Source organism: Myotis nattereri, assembly GCF_964212035.1.
Source record: "Myotis nattereri genome assembly, chromosome: X".
In the NCBI taxonomy this organism is placed as follows: domain Eukaryota; kingdom Metazoa; phylum Chordata; class Mammalia; order Chiroptera; family Vespertilionidae; genus Myotis; species Myotis nattereri.
In genome coordinates this window covers 145,112,798-145,129,051 of record NC_138078.1, presented here as the reverse complement: position 1 = coordinate 145,129,051, position 16,254 = coordinate 145,112,798, and positions in this window count along the sequence as shown.

Here is a 16,254-nt window from a genome sequence, read left to right as displayed (position 1 = left end):
ATCAGGGAAGTACTGTAATCAGAGCAAACCATGAAAGACGCCTTTCACCATCCTTCCCCTCACTACCATGCCTGCTTAGAAGTAGCCCTTTATATTTTTTTGTGCATAATGGAACATCTTTTTGTAGCTGGCCACTCTACTTACCGTCCTTATCAGTTCAAATAATTTTTCTATTCATTCTCTTTCTTTTTCCAGGTGGATAATGCTATCATCTGCAAATAATGATTTCACCTCTTTTATCATATTTGTAATTTCTATATGCATTTACTTGACATATTGCATTTCATTGAATTTCTAGAAAAAATGTTAAATGGTAGAGGCAATAGTGGGCATCTTTGTCTTTTTCCTGGTTTTAGTAAAACTTCTAGTGTAATGTTTCCCAAACTGATGTTCTGGATGATAATAAAATTTTATCTATTTTATTATAAATATTTTAAAAAACAGCAAAGTTTAAGAAATTTTACAGTGAACACCTGCGTACACTCAGCATAGATCTTACCGTTAATGTTCTGCTATTCTTGCTTTATCACATGGCTATCATCTAGCTGTTCATCAATCAAACCATCTTATATTTTCAATGCATTTCTCTTCCTATTTTAACTAGACTATAGCGGTTTCTCTGTTTTGTTGATATTTTCAAATAACTATTTCTCATATTTATTTCTCTAGTCTACCATTTTTTTTCTGTTCTCTACTTTAGTAAATTATTATTTTCAGCTTTTGCATTTATTAACTCTTCCTCTAGTTCTTTCTGTGTTTTTTTCCTGTTTTCTTTGTAATGGTTTATGTTAAATATGTTTTTTTCATTCTTTCTTATTTCTAAAAGCATTTAAAGTTATACATTTTTTCTTTGTTTAGCCTTAATTTATAGTAGTTTCATTTTCATTAATTTCTAGTCTACAATTTTGTTTTTTAAAGTCATTTTATTTTTAATTACAGTTGACATATAATCTTATATTAGCTTTCAGTTTCTTCTTTGACCATGAGTTATTTTAAAGTGTTTGATTTTTGAAGTGACAACTTTTTATGGCTGGTTTTGTGGATATAAGTTAGTTATATTGCACTGTGGCCCAATAATGTGACTTCTATGATTTCTAATATTGAAAAAGTATTGTGCTTTCTTTTGTGACTTAGTACATGATCAATTTTTGCAAAGGATGCATAGGCAACTTTTTTCAAAAAATATATATTATAAGGTACAACTTATCTGCTTTTCTAATTATATACTTTAATGGAATATTGTTTGATTTGTGTGTTTATGACAAGATATTCTTGGCAAATAGTATTATATCAGTATCTCTAACTTATTTAAAACTTTTTGCCTTGAACATTAATATTTCTAATATTATGCTGTTGCATATATATATGTATATATATATACACACACATATATCTTTTTTTGTTTTTTGTTTTTTATGATTACAGAATGCCAGACAAACTTATTATTCAAGTAGAGTTAACAACTGTTAGTATGGTATATATTCTTCAGATCTTTTTCTATCTATACATTGATATATATGTACTGGTATTATAACACAGGTTTTTTTTCAAGCCATAAGAAGTGGGGAATCATGCTATATAAGTTTTACAACTTGCTTTACTGATAATGTATTCTTAACATTCTTTCTATGTCAGTGTATATACATCTACATTATCCTTTTTAACTAATCTCTGGAGCTGACATTTATACAAAGTGCATGGCCTATCATTATCTTTTAAAAAATCAAATATCACTTCAGGCAAACCTTCCCTGCTTCCCCCGAAACCAGATCAGGGCACTCTGTAATACACTTTTATCAGACTCTGCTATTTTCCTCCCTAGGCATCCAAGACAATTGTACAGTCCTGTGTGTGATTAATGTCTGCCCTCCCTCCCCAGACACCCAACCCACAAACCCTACACTGGATAATGACTTCATCAAGAGTCTAACCATGTCTGTTTTGTCTATATTTGTACCCCAGCACCTAGCACAGTGCCTGGCAATTGTACCTGTTCAATAAATGCTTTTTGAAGGAATGAATGAATCAACAATCCTATGAGGCAAATACTACAATTATACGTACTTTACAGGTTACAAGTTATGCTGATTTAAGTAACAGTAACAGTCACCTTATTAAGAAATCCCCTGACGATCCTCAGAAATAAGTGGATGAGGTAACAAGCAATCATGTGTTTCTTAGTATGTCAATACTTAAAGATTTACCTTATTTTTTTAATTAATTGTGTAGCGTGGATGATCCTTTGGATTGTTACTAAGTTTTCATTATTATAGAGTATGAAAATTAACATCCTTATAAATAGCCTAGTACATGTATGTACTTCTGTAAGACAGATGCCTAGAAATGGAATTTCTGCAATGAATATATATATATATATACATTTTACAATTGGATAGATATTGCCAACTTGTCCTCCAAAAGAGATTATACAAATTTATATTCATAGTAGCAGAATATGAGAGTGTTTTCCCTATACCCTTGCCAAAGCTGTGTATTTTCACTCATTTTTTCTTTGCTAATCTGATACAAAGTGACATTTCATTGCTTTCATTTTCATGTTTTTTATTTTTTGTGAAGTTGAGCACCTTTTATATTCTGTTTTCAAATGTTTTGTCTGTTTGTGTTGCTTGCTCATTTTATTGAATTTAGTATTTTATTATTGACTAGTGGCCCAGTGCATAAAATTTGTGCATGGGGGAGGGTGTCCCTCAGCCCAGCCTTCACCCTCTCCAATTTGGGACCCTTCAGGGGATGTCCGACCACTGTGGGATCAGGCCTAAACCGACAGACATCCTCTCGCAATCTGGGACCGCTGGCTCCTAACCGCTTACCTGCCTGCCAGCCTGCTCACCCCCAAATGCCCTCCGCCAGCCTGATCACCCCTAACTGCCCCCCACTGCCAGCCTGCTCACCCCCAAATGCCCCCCCTTGCCGGCCTGCTCACCCCCAACTGCCCCCCCCCCCCCGCTGGCCTGCTCGCTCCCAACTGCCCTCCCCTCTTGGCCTGATTGCCCCTAACCACCTCTGCCTCAACCCTGCCACCATGGCTTTGTCCAGAAGGACATCCGGAAGGTGTCCAGGTCTAATTAGCATATTACCCTTTTATTAGTATAGATTTGGAATAACTTTTTATACTGTGAATAATAACTCTTTGTCTTCCTGTCCCAAATAGCTTCCTTAGTTTGTAATTTGTCTTTTAACTTTGTAAATTTGTTTCTTAGAATATACAAATTTAAAACATTTTATGTAATCAAACTACTGATCATTGACTTTATTTTTACTATTTTTGTTGTTGTTAATCCTCACCCAAGGATATTTTTTCCATTTATTTCTTTTTTGAGAGAGAATGGAAGGGAGGGTGAGAAATAGAGAAAAAGAGAAACATTCATGTGAGAAATCAGTTGGTTGCCTCCTGCACATGCCTGACTAAAGCCGGGGGCCAGAGACCAACCCTGTAATCAAGTTATGTGCCCTTGACCAGAATCAAACCTGGGACCCTTCAGTCCACAGGCTGACACTTTAACCACTGAGCAACTGGCTAGAGCTAATCATTGACTTTATAATAGCTGGCTTATGTGCTGTATTTTGGAAAGCTTCCCCTACCTCAAGATTATAAAATTCTTTCTCTATCGTTTCTTCTTGCACCTTCATGGTCTTCATTTCTACCTTTAAATACTTGTGCCATATGAGTTTTATTTTGATATACAGTACAAATGTATAGTTTCCAATATTAATTTTCCCAGTAGCAATGCAATTGTTCCTATATGATTATTGACTAGTTGATATTTCACTCATTCATTTGAAATGCCCCATTTATCAAATACTAATCTTCCAGATATTCTGGAGGCCATTTCTAGAATCTTCTGTTCTATTGTGTAATGGCTAAAGAGTGCAAGCTCTGGAGCCAGACCACCTGGGTTTTATCTAGCTCTGCCATTTATAGTTTCTGCAGCTGTAAAATGGGGATACTTGTCCCCACATCATAGGGTTGTGATTAATAGATAAGTTCATTTATGTACAATTATTAGAACAGTTCTTGGCATATAAGAAGTACTGATATTTTTGTAATATTTATTATTTTAAATTTTTTATTTTTTAATCATTTTAATAGTACATGATCACATCATCTGCATATAATATTTTATCACCTTTTTTAGAATTACTTCTAAAATACTTTGATAACTTGCAGATGACCTATAACAAATATACATATCCTCCATATTTTATCCAAATTAGACACCTCAACTCTAGGCAGTTAGGGAGGGAGAGTAGAAGAAAGGAGAGGGGAGGAATAATACTGTCCCCATTCATAGATAACATGATTGTCTACACAGACAATTCCAAATAATACACACACACACACACACACACACACACACTTAGAACTAATAAGTATATTTAGCAAGGTTGCAGAATACAAGGTCAACACTCAGAAGTCAATCACATTCCTATATACTAGCAATGAACAATATTTATAATAGTTCCAAAAAATGAAATACTTAGGTAAAAAAAAAAATCTAACAAAACATGTACAGGATCTATGTGCTGAAAACTACAAAATGCTGATGAAAAAAATCTCCAAAGACTTAAAATAACCAGAGAAATAACCATGTTTATGGACTGGAACACTCAACATATCAAAGATGTCAGTTTTCCCTAAATTGATCTATAGCTTTAATGGAGTTCCTAGCAAAATCCCAGCAAGAGTTTTTTTGTAGATACAGATGAGTTGACTCTAAAATTAATATGGAAAGGCAAAGGAGGTAGAATAGCCAAATATTTTTAAAAGATTAATAAAGTTGGAGGAATCTCACCATCTGTTTTTAAGACTTACTATATAGCTACAGTAATCAAGACAGTATGGTATTGGCAAAGGGATATATATATAGACCAATGCAACAGAACAGAGAATGTAGAAATAGACCCACACATATATGTTCAAGTAATTTTTGACAAAGATGCAAATAATTTAAGGGAGAATTGACAACAAATAGTATTGGGACAATTGAACACTCATATTCTATCTAATAAAGAGGGAATATGCAAATTGACCATCACACTGTAATGGTCAAGATGGTTGCGCCCACAGTGGAGGCTGAGTTCCCGTAATGAGCCTTAACGAGCGATCAGCAGGGACCTGAGGTTGCGCCCCCCCACCTGGTGGGGCTTGATGGGGGTGGGGCCAGCCGGGTCTGGATCTAGCCCAATGGGGGTGGGGCCGGCCGGGTCTGGGTCTCATGCGATTTTGAGGCACATGTGGGTGGGTGGGGACTTGACTCTGGTTCCCATGGCGCACCCCAGACTCTGACAGGAGGAAGATTTTCATATACATTTTACAATTTTCTTTCATCTCTGACACTTCTATTATAGAGAAAGGGCAAATAGCAATATTAAAATATTTTCTCTAATTGATTCCTTTTTAATGTGCATGAATTTCGTGCACCCAGTCACTAGTATAAGAAATAAACCTTGACCAAAACCTCACACCTTATATAATAATTAACTCAAAATGGATCATAGATCTGAATGTAAATCATAAAACTATAAGATTTGATTTACAAACTCTCATATTGCTGGTGCGAATGCAAAATTGTACAGCCATCCTGGAAATGTTAGGCAAATTTTTATAAAGTTAAATGTACACTTACCATATGACCCAGGAATCCCAATCCTAGATATATACTAGGGAAATAAAAATGTTCACAGAAAACCTGTACATAAAATCTTAAGGTATTCTATTCATAATCACCAAAACCTGGAAACAACCCAAATATCTTTTAGGGATCAATGGATAAACAAACTGTGGTACATCCACCTAGTAGAATACTACTCAGAAGTAAAAAAAACAATGAAGATGCAACAACTTGAATGAATCTCAAAGGCATTACACTGGGTGAAAGAAGATGATCTCAAAATATTACATACTGTATGCTTCCATTTATATGACATTTTTGAAAGAACAAAATATAGTGATGGGAAACAGATCAGTGGTAGGAGTGGGGAGAGGGTGTGACTTCAAAGCAATAATAGCATGAATTTTTATAGGGTGATGGAACTCTTCTGTACCCTGATTGTGGTGGTGGTTACATGAATCTATGCTTGTGTTAGAATTCATGGAAGAGGGAGAGAGAGATAGAAACATCAATAATGAGAGAATCATTGATCAGCGGCCTCCTGCACACCCCCAACTGGGGATCAAGCCTGCAACCCAGGCATGTGCCCTGTCTGGGAATCAAACTGTGACCTCCTGGATCATAGGTCAACGCTCAACCATGGAGCCACACTGTCCGGTCTGTTTAACCATTTGCATCCTTATGATTTTTTTCTGGGAATTCTAAACTATCTATAAAATATCCTAAGTATAGATAGACCTCTGTACCCAAATTAGTTAACCCTGTCATGTCCTGCAAGGTGCTTCAATCAGAATTCTTTCAATTGCAGATAACAGCAAAGCCAATACAAAGTGGATCAATTGGACCAATAAGGCCATTTTATTATCTCAGCCATAGAAGGATTCAAAAGTAGGTGTTTCAGCAGCTCAGCAACATGATTAAGAACCCAGTTTCCCTCCATCCTATTCCGCAGTCCTCAGCCTGTTGGTCCTTCACCTTATGATCCCAGGATGACTACAGCTACTCAGGCATCACATGATCATACTAACATCAAGAGGCTGGAAGAAAGAGCATATGTGTTATGTGTCCTTTATTAAGACCAAGATAAACTTTTCCCAGGTGCTTGAGTGGACATCCCCTGTCATCTCAATGGCCAGAAATCATATCTCTTGCCCATGCCTAAATCAATAATTTGGCAAGAGAAATGGAATTACCATAATTAGTTAGCTCATAGTGTGCTCCCTGGACTGGTGCTAGCCTAATGACTGTTGGTTACCAGTCCACGACAAACTAAGTGCAGAAATTGAGATTAAACATTTAGAAACTTTATAACAAGTTGACTAATTGTTATGTCTTTTGAATATAATAAAAAGATGGGGCTAAGCCCTAGCTGGTTTGGCTCAGTGGATAGAGCATCATCCTGCAGACCAAAGGGGGTCCAGGTTTGATTCTAGTCACGGGCATGTACCTCGGTTGCAGGCTCCACCTGGACCTGGGTCCTGGTCGGGGCTCGTGTGGGAGGCAACCATTCAATGTGTTTCTCTCACATCGATGTTTCTCTCTGTCTTTCCCTCTTTCTTCCACTCTCCCTAAAAATCAATGGAAAAATATCCTCGGGCGAGGATCAACAAAAACAACAAAAAATGAGGCTGATATTTTATAGGTCTTCATTGGAGAACCACAGCTCCTATGATGCATAAGGTCATCCCAAAATCAACAAAAATGGGGGCTTATTAGGGAGGATGAATGTGAAGGATGGCCACTGGGTAGGGCACCTAACAGTGTGAGCCATGCCAAAAATGATGGGAATGATATTGAAACCCTGAAAAATTCCGGAGAAGAGAATTTGGGTCCACTACTGTGGAGCAGGCTCTCTTCAGGGTTTCACTTGCATACTCACCTGAAGTGCTACCACTGCCAGGAGGTAGATCCTTGAGCAGTCAGGTAGAGCTGTGCCTCTCCTGAGAAGCCACACCCCAAAACCTGTTTCCCAGCTGGCCCAGCATTACCTGTGTTTTTTTCTGATACCTGAGAGTCCTCCTTAGAAGGTTATAATTGGCCTACAGCTGCCATTTCTGCTCACAACAGCAAAAACAAAAGAGAAAAAAAGTCCACTAGACATGCCAAATTTGGTACTTCCAGTCAGCTGGTCACAATTAGTGAGTGACTCTGTAGCCTGTGACAGGGACTTTCAAACATTTTTTACTGCAATTCACACAGTAATAAACATATTTGACATCACAACTCAGTACACGTGCACCTGTGCACATGCGCACACACATCTGAAACCAACATTTCACAAAACAGCACTTACTCTGAGTTTTCAAAATTGTATGCATTTTTTTTTCCATTTAAAAATGCTGATCTTGTCCCATTAAATTAATTTCAAAGCCCACCAATGAGATACAGCCTGTAGTTTGGAAAGTAGTGCCCTTAAGGGGAGACATGTAATGGTTCTCCATTCCAGAGGCCTTTACTTCTAAAAAATATATTTTTATTGATTTCAGAGAAGAAGGGAGAGAGAGAAACATACATGATGAGAGAAAATCATTGATTGGCTGCCTCCTGCACACCCCATACTGGGGATTGAGCCAGCAACCCGGGCATGTGCCCTGACAGGGAATCGAACCGTGACCTCCTGCTTCATAGGTCGACGCTCAACCACTGAGCCATGTTAGTAGGGCCTCCAGAGGCCTTTAGAGTGGCCACCAGTAGCTTTGGGTGAGATGTGTCTTCCTTTTTCTCTATTACCAGTACTTGAGCCTTAAATCAGGATAATGCTTCTGCAACCTTATCTTTTTTTCCTCATAAGCCTCCTTGACCTCAGAGCTCCAGCCTTCTAAATCAGCTGCGTTAGCAGTGTGAAGGCCAGAGGCCCTCCAGGCTGTTCATGGAGCCTGAGTTGCCCTAGCAACACTTGGATGTAATTGACTCCCGCTGTCACCTGCTCCAGACTTGCCTGCCTCTCCACACTTCGGGCTGTGGCCCCTTTTCTCTTGCCTTTCATAATAATGTCTCCATCCTCGATATATAGACAGGTGTCTTCTCATCCCTCCTCCCCTCTTGATGGATGGTCAGATTCTTGTCTTGGCACACACCTCCCTGGCACTCTCCACATTGCCAAACACTCGATCTGACACGATTAAACACTCAGAGATGGATGATTTGCATTTCTTTCCGATCACAATCTCTAATGCTAGTCAATTTAATTCAGAGATCACAAACGCAAATGTAGGCAGGGGCTAGGCACATCACACAAAAGCCTACGTGGGGACTTTGCCCCTTCCTAAAAGAAGCAGTGGCTACTGTGTCCAGCTGATTTTGTCATACAGACATGCTCATATGATAACCCAGAATCTTCCAACTTTTCCAGAGAAACCATAAAACCTGGGTTTTTAGATGAACTCTACCAATTTTCTATGCTGACAAGTAATTTAAAAAAATATTTTTAAAAATTCTTATGGGGCAAATCAAACACATCTGTGGACTGGATCTGTTCAGTGGGCTACCAGTTTACAAGCTGTTTAAGCTCTCTTTTATCCTCTGTATTGCATTTTTTTTTGGGGGGGGGAGCTTTTTATTGCAATTGTTAAAAATCCAAACAACAATTTGAGAAGAGTTTTAAAAAATCCTCACCTAAGGATATTTTTTCTATTGATTTTTAGAGCGAGTGGAACGGAGAGGGAGAGACAGAGAGAGAAGGAAACATTGACATGAGAGAGACACATCAATTGATTGCCTCCTGCATCCCCCCTAGGGCTGAGAGCCTGCCACTGATGTACGTGCCCTTGACCAAAATCGAACCCGGGACCCTTCAGTCCACGAGATGACCCTCTATCCACTGAGCAAAACCGGCTAGGGCTCCTCTATCTTGCATTTGGACACACACACAAAACACAAAACAAAACAAACAAATCACCTCCACCTATAACCAGTTGAACTTAGCTCTAAAGTTTCCCTCCCTGATGGTCACAGTAATCAGGCTACACTCTTAAGAGATATTCATGGGGTGAATCCAGTAGATTCCACTGTTTCCACGGGCACTGGAGCACCCATTTCTACAGTCTAGTTCAGGGGTGGGCAAACTTTTTGACTCGAGGGCCACAATGGGTTCTTAAACTGGACCGGAGGGCTGGAACAAAAGCATGGATGGAGTGTTTGTGTGAACTAATATAAATTCAAAGTAAACATCATTGCATAAAAGGGTATGGTCTTTTTTTTTTCAGTTTTATTCATTTCAAACGGGCCGTAGTTTGCCCACGGCTGGTCTAGTTTGTTCCAGTAATGCAATGAGGATATAAAGCTGGTCACTGGAGAAAGTCCTGGGGAGGGCAGGGATCCCCTTGCTTGGTTCTTCCCCTTTGACCATACTTGTTAGTTACTGTGATGTTTCACTTTCTAGTATTCCCAACTACACAGGAACTAGAAACTTCTGCCCTTTCAGAAGTATTGGAAAGAGAACTTCCCAGCACCCGCTGTGTCCCTTTTCGCTCATTATCTCCTCTCCACAGTGACTGATTGTTGAGATTCCAAAATGTAACTGAGGGCTTATTACTCAGTCCCTACTGAGCTATCCACCTTCAGAGCTCCCTTGTCTATAACGTGCTTGTGTCCTCCTCTCTGTTCCTCACGTGGTCAGTCCCACTAGGACAAGCTCAGCAGGGTGGGGGGCTGCTTTACAGACCCATCTCTTCCCTCGGGAAAGTGCAAAAGTCTAGGCTTGGGAAGAAAATTTTGAAAACCTGATTCAGGCTGGAGGCCACAGACTCATTCTCTAAACCAGGGGTGGGGAACCTTTTTTCTGCCAAGGACCATTTGGATATTTATAACATCAGTTGCAGGCCATATGAAATTATCTGCTTAAAAGTAGCCGGCTGTATTTGATCAAACATTTGATTAACTCACCCCTAATGCCTTGGCAGGGCCAGACCCCATGATTTCACGGGCCGTGTAAGGGCCGGACATTCCCCACCCCTGCTCTAAACCAATCTTGTCAATAATAAATCTCAATATTCTGCTCACTCTTTGACTCCTGTGTCTATTTCTTAATTAGTTCAGAATTCAGGGGAGAGAGCTGTGTGATTATATGACCTTTAGAGAGACTCCCATGGTGTATGGGTTGAGAAACCATTTGCCATCTAGAGTAACCTTGGAGGGAGGCAGTTCTCTTTGTGGTAATGTGGTGGCTGGTATGCAAGTGTTGCAGCTGACCTCTCCCCGCACCACCGTAAGGGCAGGCCTCAGAAAGCCCTGGCCATGCACATCATTGACTTGGGGAGTTTGCAACAGTTTATATTATGATTGGTGTCTGCTGCACGCAATTGCTTTTAATAGACAGCAGCTTTAGAAAGCAGAGGCCTAATACATTTTTGACCTTACAACTGTGGCTGGTGTTTAAAAGTAGGTGGACCCAAGCGGATCCTAGTAAGAACAAACTGTGCATGCTTTGGTGGCTGAGACAGGGATTAGAGCGGTGGTTCTCAACCTTCCTAATGCCGCAGCCCTTTAATACAGTTCCTCATGTTGTGGTGACCCCCAATTTCATTGTTACACATTGAACATATTAAAGCACAGTGATTCATCACAAAAACAATATGTAACTATATATGTGTTTTCCGGTGGTCTTAGGAAAAGGGTCGTTCGACCCCCAAAGGGGTCGCGACCCACAGGTTTAGAACCGCTGGATTAGAGTATCAGGAAAGTAACGTTTTGGTACTGGTTAAAGTTTACCTCCAAACAGGTTCAATAATCAGGCTTTTCAGTATCAGAGGGCAGAAAAGTTTTACTCCCTTTTTTCTGTTTCCCAGCCAGGACTATAGATTAGGGCTTTTAACTGCAAAAGTAGCTAAATTCTATGTGAATCACATATTCCTAGAGTGAGGTTCTACTTTTTATATGTAGTAGGTGGCATTCTATCATGGCTGTTCCTCTACCTGGATTTGAATGGCATCCTGTTCTGGAGACAAGGAAAAAACTACTCACTCCCCTTTCCCTCCACCCACCACCTTTGCATGGTCTCAGGTTGGCTCTGGATTTATTAATTATATGAGACATGGCTGTGACTTTGGATTTTAAAGACTATGGGTTTAACCTAGGAAAGCAGGTGATTTTTATCAAGCTACAGAGAGAGAAATGGGAGGCCTCACCATGAATAGGATATAGCACCCTGTATTGCTGTGGAGAAAGAAGTCTTAAATTATTAAAATTCAAAGTTGAACAAAAAAACTAAAGACCACCTTTTCCCCCTAGCCGGATTGACTCAGTGGCTAGAGAGTAGGCCCGGGGACTGAAGGGTCCCAGGTTAGATTCCGGTCAAGGGCATGTACCTTGGTTGGAGGCTTCATCCACAGCCCTGGTCTGGGCACCTGTGGGAAACAACCAATGGATGTGTCTCTCTCACTTCAATGTTTCTTTCTCTCTGTCTCTCCCCATCCCTTCCCCTATTTGTAAAAATCAATGGAAACATATCTTTGGGATAGATTTAGCAACAACAATGAGAAATAATTTATTTTTTTAAAAAAAGGCTACCTTCTCTAGGAATGATTTGCTCACAAAATCAAGGCATGACTGGATTTCTTTCAAAATAATGCTTGATGCTAATTTATTTGAGTGATCTGACATTATGTCTGAGGTTTGTTTTGCTAAAGCATATTCCAGAAAAATGTATAAACAGATTAATTAAAATGGTAAAAGTGTTGATAATTGTTGAAGCTGAGTGATTCACTGTATTATTCATAGGAGTTTGCTATAGTAGTCTCTAATTTTGTGTATGTTTGAAGTTTCCCATAATCAAATATTAGAAAATAAAAACAAGCTTTGCTTTTACTGTCAGAGCAAGAGCAGTGAGAGAATGAAAGAAAAATACAAGAAAATATGCTACTTAAACTGAAGAAAGTGGGCTTTTCTTAAGAAAATGTGATCTTGGAGAACTAGTTAAACAGATAAAAGGGAAAAGGGAGATACACACAAATCTAAATATTTTTTAGATGTAACTAGAAAAGAGGGAGATATTTAATTGTTACTTGGTCAGAGAGATTGTCTGGATCCCAAAGAAATTAAGGAGAGATAGGGAGAAGGGAAAAGAACAACACGCTGAAATTACTCTACCAGTGAGAATCCAGAACAACAATGCTCTGAACAGGTATTCGCATATTAAGGTATCTTCAGAAAGCTGACTTTAGAGAGTCTATATTTAGAGCAACTGCGGGAAAAAAACCACACAGTAGGCAAAATACCATCCCCCACCATAGATGTTCATACTCTAATCCCTAGAACCTGTGAATATGATATATTACGTGATGAAAGGGACTTTGCAGATATAATTAAGGGTACAGACATTCAAATAGGAGGATTATCCTGGGTTTTCCAGAGAGGCCCAATATCATAGCAAGAGCCCTTAAAAGCAGAGAACCTACCCTGGCTGGCAGCAAGAGAGATATGGCGGAAGAAGTCAGAGGGATTCCAAGCATAAAATGCAGGGACAGCCAACAAGAGACATGGTCAACTCTGTTACTAGAAAGAACTAGTTTTAATAGCCACCTGAATGAGCTTGGAAGCAGATTCTTCCCAGAGCCTCCCAATAAGAGCCCAGGTGCCAGATACCTTGATTATGGCCTTGTGAAACTTGGAGCAGAGAAACCAGTTGAGCCAATGCAGATTGCTGACCTACAGAACAGTGAGACAAATTTGGATTGTTCAGCCTTGAAAAATGTGTGGTAATTTGTTACAACAGCAATAGAAAACGACTGAATGTCATAATACTAAGTGGGTGCAAAAAGTTTGGACAGATTTCTGAAAGGGAGGCTAAGAGGATGACTGTAAAATACTTCAAGTATTTTAGATGAGTTTCTAGGGAACACAATTATGGGTGGGCAAGCTGGTATGATATGTCCTTGTGGGCACAAGCTCAGAACGTGTATGGAGTTAAGACTCCAAGAAAAATAAACAGAAGATGAGACATACAACAGGGGAATCGAGCAAGACAATAGTAGATTGAGTTAATGCTAGCATAGATATTGATTTTTTTAAAAATATATTTTTATTGATTTCAGAGAGGAAAGAAGAGGAAGAGAGAGATAGAAACATCAATGATGAGAGAGAATCATTGATCAGCTGCCTCCTGCATGTTCCACACAGGGGATTGAGCCCACAGCCCAGGCATGTGCCCTGACCAGGAATTGAACCGTGACCTTCTGGTTCATAGGTCGATGCTCAACCACTGAGCCATGCCTGCCGTGCTAGATATTGATTTTAATGGGAGAATACCTCCTGGTGAAATTATCCAATTCTGGGAGGTTAAGGTAGAAAAGAATGGTTGAACCATGGATGCTTTTGCCAGATCCAGAATTTCTCCCCTCCTCCAGTTAAGATATAATTGACATATAATGTCATCTTAGTCTAAGGTATACATTGTTATAATTTAATATATGTATATATTGCGAAATGACCACCATAATAGTTTTAATTAACGAGAATTTCTTGTTCACTATGATGGACCTCAGAAGACAAATACAGAGGAGTTTGTTACAAAAACAAGTGGCTGCATCTGAAAGCAAAATTAAAGAAAAAGGAAGGAACACGCTGCGCTTCAAAAACTAGTAACCATTATATCAGACACTGCCAATTGTCCTTCAATATATGTTCTCACCTTCTTTCAAAGTAATTATCTTTTTAGGTATGCACATACCTGCCCAGCTAAAGGATTGCATTTCCCATTCTCCACTGCAGTTAGGTGTGACTAAATATTAACCAATGAGATGTGGCTGGAAGTGATGTATATAACTTTTGGATCCAGCCCTTCATGTGGGAGCCCTTCCCTTCATCCTACTGGCTAAAATGGGAGCCATTCGGTAGTACATGGATGGGAGGACCATTCTGGCTGTGACAAGGAGACTGAATCTCTGGATAACCTCACAAAACAGCTACCATACTAGTCCTGGATTGACTTCTTCTGGTCTACAACATCTGAGGGCAATACATTTTTGTTTTATTTAAACCTCTGTTAATTTAGGTCTCCGTTCTAAGAAGCTAGATCCATATCTTCACTAATATAGCCATGCACACATTAGAGAAGGAAAAGTAACCAACCTACGAAGCAGATTAAAATGTGAACAATGTAGCTGAGCTTCTTGAGCATTTGCTAAAATGTGCCCTCAGCCCTATTTCAAATACCTAGAAACTTAGTGTAAAATGTTTCCATTTTTTAATTGTGAAAAATCGTAACGATATAGAAAAGTTCAAATTAGTACAATGAATATCATTATGCCCACCCCTCCATTCCAACTGTTAACATTTCCCTTATTTGCTTTGTCTATCATCCATCTAATTTTTTGAAGCATCTGAAAGTGATTTGACTCACATCATCCTTGAAAGCTTTAATGCACATTTTTTTGTTGTTGTTGTGAATCCTCACCCGAGGATATTTTCCTATTGATTTCTAGAGAGAGTTGAAGGGAGGGGGAGAGACAGAGAGAGAGACATCCATGTGAGAGAGACACATTAGTTGGTTGCCTCCCAAACGGGGCTGGTGATCGAGCCTGCAACCGAGGTACATGCCCTTGAACGGAATCGAACTTGGGACCCTTCAATGTGAGCACAGATGCCCTATCCACTGAGCCAAACTAGCTAGGGCTAATGCACATCTTGAAAGGACATTCTCTACTAATTACAAAACCTAAAGAAATGAACAATAATATTCTCACAATAATATTTTAATATCATCTAATATATGGCCATATTAAGATTTCCCTATTTGTCCTGAAAACATATTTTCATAGCTTTATTTATTTTTTTAACTTTATTTTTATTGTTGACACTATTATAGATGCCCCCATTTCTCCTCCACCCAACCCCATCCTCCTCCCCTTCCCTCTGGCCATCACCACACTGACTGTGTCTATGGGTTATGCATATATGTTCTATGGCTAACCCCTTCACCTTCTTTCATCCAGTCCTCCATGCCCTTCTCTGACAACTGTCAGTCTGTTCCATGTATCCATGCCTCTGGTTCATTTTCATAGCTTTATTAAAAAACCAGGATTCAGTCAAGTTTCTCGCATTGCATTTTATTATGTCTTTTTAGTTTGTTTGGATTTGAAACAGTTGTCCCATGTTTTTATAAAATATTTTTAAAGTTAAAAATAGACATCTGAGCTTGAAAACAGAAAAAAGGGGGTGGGACTCTCCAGGACTTCAAAACAGAGAGAGACTCCCTAAAGGTGACAGAAATGCAGGCATGAACAAGGGAGCCAGGACTGGCACAGGCTGTAGGGGCTGGAGTATCAGTTCCTGCTGAGGCTGGGGAGCCAAGCAAGGCCCTACCTGAGTCACGAGATCAGCCTAGAGCAAGCAACACTTCACACATGAGCATGAAAACAAAAAATGAGGCATCGTTTCTTACCCATTAGGCAGACAAAGACTTAAAAATCTGACTATTGCAAGTGTTGGGAAAATGGACATAGGCACACTCCTACACTGCTGATGGGAACATCAACTGCTTCGACCACCTTGGAGAGCAATTTGTCAAAATGCTGTCCAAAAAATAAAATGTGGTGATGTCATACAATGGAATACTGCACGGAAAAAGGTGCTAGATCTCCACAGAGCAATGTGGGTCTCAAAAACAATGCTGACTAAAAATCAT